The sequence below is a fragment of the Ascaphus truei genome, chromosome 3 (assembly GCF_040206685.1).
Source record: "Ascaphus truei isolate aAscTru1 chromosome 3, aAscTru1.hap1, whole genome shotgun sequence".
In the NCBI taxonomy this organism is placed as follows: domain Eukaryota; kingdom Metazoa; phylum Chordata; class Amphibia; order Anura; family Ascaphidae; genus Ascaphus; species Ascaphus truei.
In genome coordinates, this window is record NC_134485.1 from 376942945 (window position 1) to 376950694 (window position 7750).

The 7750-nt window shown below is 39.3% G+C and overlaps 1 protein-coding gene across 1 annotated transcript in view; it reads right to left on the minus strand.

Annotated features, from left to right (window-relative positions):
• The window catches only part of FGF9 (fibroblast growth factor 9), a 41881-nt gene that overhangs the window by 32105 nt on the left and 2026 nt on the right, over positions 1 to 7750 (minus strand). The gene's annotated exons all lie outside the window — the stretch shown is intronic.

Below are 7750 nucleotides of genomic sequence, written 5' to 3' on the forward strand. Positions count from 1 at the left end.
CTCATAGCTGCCCCTCTCCATTGCTCTCATGTCCCAGTGTTCCTTCGGTACTTTTCCCCCCCTTTTTATTTGTATGCTGTTGCCCATAATAAACACTTCAGCAAGTAAGAAGTTTCCCTTTCTTGATATATGGGATGGAGTTAACCTGCCTGTCCCTACGCTTCTATCAGGGTGTGCTTGGTCCAGAACAAGTAATCTGCAAATAATATACAATCAGTTATGTTTGGTTGGCTTACCAAGGTTTAGTTGCAGGCTAGAAGCAGAGCACAGTGGCAAAGTCACAGTAACTTTACTTGGCATAAAAAGTTCCAAAAATGTGTTGAAGCTGAAAAGTCCCGTTTGTGGCTCCAGCGCATTTTTGGCCATGTTTTATAGCCGAGTTTCCTAGCCCTTTAACTTTGATTCAGTGTTTCCACAAAGTGCTTGCATCCACGTGGAAACCATTATACATCAAACGGCAGGATAGACTGCTATACCTTTATGCCTGCACCTGCAGTACAGTTGACTAATCTTAGAGCCAAAGAAAACCTTCTGGCAGGATAGTAGTGATTGCTATCTCCTAAGGTTTTAATCACTACTGAAAACAAATTAGACTGCAGTATTTGATCTTATTCCGACCGACCGCAAAATCATTGGTACAGTACGAAAAACTATCTTAACCCCTTTGTTGTAGGAGGCAATGCAACATATTGCAAAGTAACGTGTTGTGAGCTTTCCTTCAGTACAAGAGTTATTTATGTTAACAAGAAAAAAGCCAATTTACCTTGATATAATACATTCCAACATTGAGTAAGCCAGAGGATGAAAGTATAAGGATATTATCATTTTAATTAGGTGACATACTGTATGTGAACAATACCGTACCTGATCTATGTTTTACATATAACTGCTCCTAAGGGCAAGAATAGACTATCACATAATCCTAACCCTATGGGCCTAATGAGAAAGGAATTTATGCCCTCTAGGTAGAGATTACATAAAAGGTAATCCAGTGTATTTTTCCATTATAGTTTGACATTTTTGCCGTTTCTTTTTTTTTTCTTGTGAAAACACTGTTTTTGTTTTCTTTTAATGGCACAGAATGCTGAGACAGCTTGAAATCAACAAAGTTAGGAATGCTGAACCAAAAAGGAGGCGCTTGCAAACAGGTTTGCACAAGTTACCGTAAATCTTTAAAGAACTCTGTAGGCCTATCAGAAGCCGCATTATACAGGCACAATGATACAATGGAACATATACAAGACAAATGTGTGATCAGCAGAATAAATCCTATAATCTGACCAAAATACCTGTTGTACAGAAACCGACAACTTAAAAGCGCATTTGTTCTTACAAACATATGCTGAAAATCACTTTTATAAATTCCTCCCATATTGTAATCACTTAATCTTTTTTTATGTACTGTACATGTATATATTCATCGTATTTGATCTTTTTAAAAAAGTAGGCATTGGAACAGTTGTTAAGGCACCTTCATGTCTATTTCTGCTGCTGCCTTGGAAGGCAATTGTTCTCTATCCTTCCATCGTGTTCTGGGAGCATTTATTAACACAAGCATAATGCAACTGGGCTTTGTCATCAGTTTTATCACTTTTAGTTGTAGCCCAAAGGTCAACTAGCCATATTGATCCTGGAGAAGTGTAAATTGGTTATAGATTGTGGTACTCATTAATGACCACCATGAAATTTAGAGAGATGTAGCCAACGTTTGCACTACTCATTAACACAGAATAATGCTAGAAATAACGTGGTAAATGTTGTATGCATTAAGGAGATAACACAAGCGTTACCATTGTTTTCAATGGCGCTTGCAGTTACTGTATAATGCGGTAGCATTGACGCAGAGCAACACCTTGAGGGTTCAATACTATCTAACATTCAAGTGCTCAAAGCTCTTGAGAAATCCCAGAAGTCTTTAAGTGCACTTACAAAAGTTCTGTAATAAAAAAACGTTCAAGCATTAATAGATATCGCAATCTACTGCGACACAGACAGAGCAAATTACCGGAAGTACATCCGTGCACAAAAAGTCTTGCTACAAAAGTCCCAATTCAACATACTATGAACTTCCAAGCGTCTGAAAAAGAGATCAAGTCACAGCTCAAATAAATCATAACACGCGAGATATCAATTGATATAGTTTATCATGTCACAGCATTTGCAAAGAAATAAACATTGCTTATATGTGGGGGGGTTTTCCCCGGTGATAAATCTTGTGCTGTTGCAAAAGTTTTGCAGCCATAAGACACTGAAACAGTACCACCTTAAAGTTTTAGTACAACATATTTACATAACTGCATCCTCAGCATGTATTTGTGAGAAATGATGTTGAGCAAATATTGCCTCCACAGAATCCTGTGAGTAACCAATGCTGCACACGCTCCAAAGACACTACTGGAGATGCTGTAATCAATCAAACTGTCCACACAGACCTGGGACTGTTATTGGTTCTAAGCTGCAGCAGAACTGATTTTTTTATTTTTTTTTAACATTTACAGTACTCTAAAAACTGTACTGCAAACACGGTCTCATTTCTGATAATCCATTTTACAATCATAAAACAGACAATGTAATGTAAGCCCTCCAGTGACAGCAGGCTTGCAACATACTGTTTTGCGGTGGATGACACTCCCTTGAAAGGTGTTAAGACTCCTTACGTTCAGTATAAACTGCATATCCACGTAGCCCTTGGTAAAGTTACTACCTACAGTAACAAAATGCATTGTGCTAGTGTTTTTGTAACACATGAGAATTCCAGGCAGCCAACTGGGCTAAGGGAAAATGGCATTAGTAGCCATAAATGTTCTTCGAATCTAGCTCAACGAAAACAGATGGACAACACTCTGTCAACATGGTTTGATAAGGGTTTCACCGGTATAAATGCACTGGGTTAGTATTGTCTCTGTCTCGCACCAGGCCGGTATTACCTTCCTTGTGTCTGGGTATTAGCTTGATTGCATCCTACTGCAATGCTGTACATCAGGGCTGTCATACACGCGGCCCCATGGAGGCACATGCTTGCCATTAATGGGTCGCGATACGGCCCGCAGCCGCCAGACCCTGCACTTAAACCAGGGGGAAAGCTGGAACCTCCTCTCCCCACCGCTGGTCCAGGCCATCATTCCCCCAGCTGAACAAGGCCTCATCTGCCCCCACCCAATGTGCACCAGAATTAAGGCACAGACGGAACTCAGGCCCAATATCCGTGACCGCACAGCAGGGTCTCCCCAAGGTAAGGTTTTGTGTGTGTGGTGAGTGAGAGAGTGAGAGAGTAAATGAATGGGGACAGAGAGGGAGATAGAGGTGGGATGAGGAGAGAGGGGATGGGGGAAAGGGAGAGAGTTACCAGCTACTTACGTATTTTTTAATAAGGAAAAAAAAATGTGTTCTTGTGTTTTAAGTATGCTTAGGTTATAGTGACAATTTATAATTTAAAAAAAATTCTGGTGCGGCCCGAGTCTTGCATTCGGACTTAACAATTGTCCCCCAAGCTACTTTGAGTTTGACAGGTCTGCTGTACATGAAACATATTGGTGGATAGAAAGTCTAAAAATGAATCTTTGCAAAGGCTGCTGCATGTCATTGCTTGTATATTAAAGACTGTACCATAGGAACAAAACTGGAGGAGATTAGGCAATTTTCAGGATAGACTCTATCACTTTGCTTGCACTGGTGCACTTGTCCTATGTTGATCTTAAAACATGTATTTCATATTGAAAAGTGTTGAGACAAGAAATCGACTATGCAAAAATTAAGAAATGTTAACAAAAACAAATATATCAAATAACACAAACCATCAAATCACCTATTTGTTAGTCACCTTTCAATACATTTTTATCTGAATTACAAAATGGTCATTTTCAAATATCTTGTCCTTCGTATAAAAATGGTGATTCTGTATGTATACCAATGTACTATGTCCTTTACAGAACTGTGCTTTCTAGAAGCATATTTTATTTTAACCCATTTTCCCCAGAGACCTCAGAAAACACAATTAACCTAGAACTCATGCAAAAAAAAATAGGTAAACAAGCTGTTCTCAGAAAAATGCAGAAACAATTCTAAACTTGCATGTGTCTTATTTAGATGCAGTCAGAAAAGTTCCATCCTCATCCACTGAGATATTTCTGTAGTGTACCAAGCACCTCAACTGAACTCAGCTTGTTACACAGAATCATAGACATGTAGAATTGAAGTGGCTGTCAGACCCATATCTGGTTGAGATTGCCTCACGTTAACACTGTAAGACAACCAACTATGTACTTTGTAATGATTTATTATAAGGACTGCATACACTATAAATACCACGATAAATACACAGAATCAGAAAGCAGTATGTACTGTATGCAGAATTATGATCCACGGCAATAAATAGACCTTTTTGTTTAGCTGTTGATTTCAGAACACTTCTTGTTAACAAAAGTACTGACGACATTGTATAATAATTCTAGTACCATGTACTGTAAATAGCATTTCTTTTATCATACAGAAGTAGTGGATGTACCCGATATTATATATTCTGCCGTCAATAGACTAAAAAGAAAAGACACACTTTATAAAGCTGTGATGTTGAACATCGACCTAAGTAAAACTGCTGCAATAATTACAGATGTTTCACCCACAGCCTGTGCTCTATGCGACTATGGGGGTGTGGGTAGAGGGTTGCAGAGGTGGGCAGCACAAAATCAAAATGGCAGCTGTGGCAAGATTCTGTTTTCTGTGCACCTTCAAGTTATACTGCAACATGCTGCAGTAGATGGAGCTAAGGGAGGCAGGAAGTAGCAGTACCCCATTCTGCCATGCACTGCAGGCAAACATATTCCCCAGGACATGAATTGCTGCATTAAAACATTTTCTGTGCCATGCTTGAGGCAGCGTAGGTCACCTCTTGTCTTGGCTCTGCCTTTCTGCATGCTCTTGTGTTTTTAATGCTGTGCATGCAGTAGTTCTGCTGATGCAAGAGGCACGCCTCCAGTATACAGAGTTACTGAATTTACAATGACTCCACGGTCTACATGTCCTACACTAAAGGAGACTGCATCAAAAAAAAAAAAATTGTGTCCCAAGATCAAACTCTGATCAAAGGATGCCAACATTAAAATAAAGACAGATTTCATCTACCATATACAGGAAGTGATAACAATTCAGCAACTTCTATGCTTTAAACTGAGCAAGAACACTGCAACCCCTACAATAATGAATTGGCACACATACATACGTGTATATATATATATATATATATATATATATATATATATATATATATATATATATATATATACACACATATATATATATATATATACACATACATATATACACACACATATATATATATATATATATATATATATATATATATATATATAATGAATAAGCAATGTATTTTAATAAATTTCTACTAGAAATAGCTGGTATGTGTGTAAAACTGATCAAGTGCATAAGAAATCTGTGCAAATGATCATCACCATTTTTATCCTGCATAGGGGTTTTCTAACCACCCACTCTATCCCAAATCCTCAGGCAACCTTCACAGACAAATTTGTAAATGTACATTATAATCAAAGATATGTTTGCAACCACTAATATGCATCCTCCATATAGATGTTATCTGTGTCATTAAATAGTTGTAACATGAAACATTAAGGATTTTTCCAGTGACAGTTACTTACACTAATTACCAAACTGCAGATGTAAAAGAAAAGAAATCTGCTAAGTTATCTTTATATTTGAAAGGAATATTATAACTGCTGCAGGGAAAGAACTAAAGAGGGTTTGTTGTAAATCACATTTCTAAAACTTCACTTACAGCCCTGATATAGAACATTACGTGACGTTAAAAATATTAAAATAGAACGTTAATACGTATTAGACATGTTAGAAAAAAAAGGGAGCATTTTCACCAGTGGTCATAGTGTGCTTTTCTATGATAAATAAATCAGTATTTTATGATCTGATGTATATTTAACAAGTAGCACGTCCATTGCTAGTCCCAGTCCAGAAGCACTTTGCTCTGTAACATCTCTCTGGAAGCAAACTTGTGATACCAAAATCATTGTATCCTTACAAATCGCAAAGAATGTAGTTTGCTGAAAGGTATATAACAGAATGCGGTGCAGAAATTACACAGGGATAAGGAAAATAACTCCTCATACAGTATATGTGATATGGTAATTACTTCAAAGAAAAAAAAACGCTGTTGTGTACTGGAAGACAGCAAAAGTGCATTAGGGACATCACGTCTTGCAATGCACCTTCCCCATTTGACTCCTGCCACTTCCCGTCTCTATGAAGAAATGCCATTTCAATTAGGGGGGGAGAAGATAAAAACCGATTCCCTTCATTTCTTTAGAAGCGCCACAGGAGCTTCTCCTTCCTCCCCGCGGGGCAGCCCCATGTGCTTCACAGTTGCAGTGGTAGCCGGCACCATTTAGGACCACCCCGTAGCACCGGCTGCTGCTGCTGTCCCGGCGGAGGGAGGCAGGACACCGCGCGGCCGCCAAAGCCACACACAGGACACCTGCTGGAGGCGTGGACCCGCAGGATGGATCTCAGCTCCTCGCCCTAGCTATGCAGGCTCTGATCTCCCCAATGTACCGTGCTGACACAGCACGTCTGCTCCCTCACACACATACACCTCCCTGATCCTAACAGGGAGTGACAACCTAATGCATGGGTGACCCATGGGGGGAAAGAGAGGTACATCCCCTGCCTCTTTGTACACTTTAATAGCATCTTGCACTGGAAGCTTCCTAGCAAAACCAGTAGTGCTCACCTTCACACATGGGGTATATTAATATACGTATATATTTTTGTGTTACGGTTGAGGTTATTTACATGTATTCGTATCCATGCACGTGCTCTACAAAAGGGTCATAATTATCATTGCCTCCTTCCAGCAGTTAGTGTGTGGTGGAAGACACTGCATTAAATGTAAAGCTAGTCATTATTACCCTATGCTGCTATCGTGTATACATGTGCACATGTCCCCCTCCCCATGCCCACATCTTACGACTGTTTCATAGGCTGTGCCTATTAGTTTTATTAGTAGTACCACTTACTGTAACTATCCTGTTCGCTCAGCTGCGAGTTGGAGCTTCCTATCCAAGTAACTACAGATAAAGAATTCATCATTGCATCGTTTTATTGCATTTGTGAATTATGCATCATCAATAGACTTAGTCCATGGTCCGTGATGCAGCAACTATCTTTAAATTACCCTTACACCCTCCTAATCCCTTAAACTGTGATGCCTTTTCCAGTGGCAGTAACCCATATATGACATTCATTATTTTGTAGGGTTACAAAACTGAAAATGGTCTTTTTTTGTGAGGGTTTCTTTTGAAGAAGATGCTTTGGACGTTTGTCCATTGAATTTAGGTTTTCCCCAACTTCTGAAATTCTGTAGTGACCCACTTGTAAATCATCTCCATCTACTGTACACTTGGAAAAAAAACTGAGAAGCATCGTCAGACCCAATTCAACATCTGGAAATCGAGCATTTAGAAGGGGGGGAAAAACTAGACCGAAGTATAAGATTTTCTTTTCACGACCTAGTTTCCAAGTGCTGTCAGGTCGGTTTACTGAGAAGTTTACTCCTGCTGCCACCCTGGTATCATGTAAGATCACAAAGCCCAGCCATCCCAATAAAGATAACTCTTATTTGGTCTATGTAGCCATTAACACTCTCGCTGCACTGTGACCTGCATGATACAGCAATGCAGAATAATGATCTGGCCTCCCGAATTGA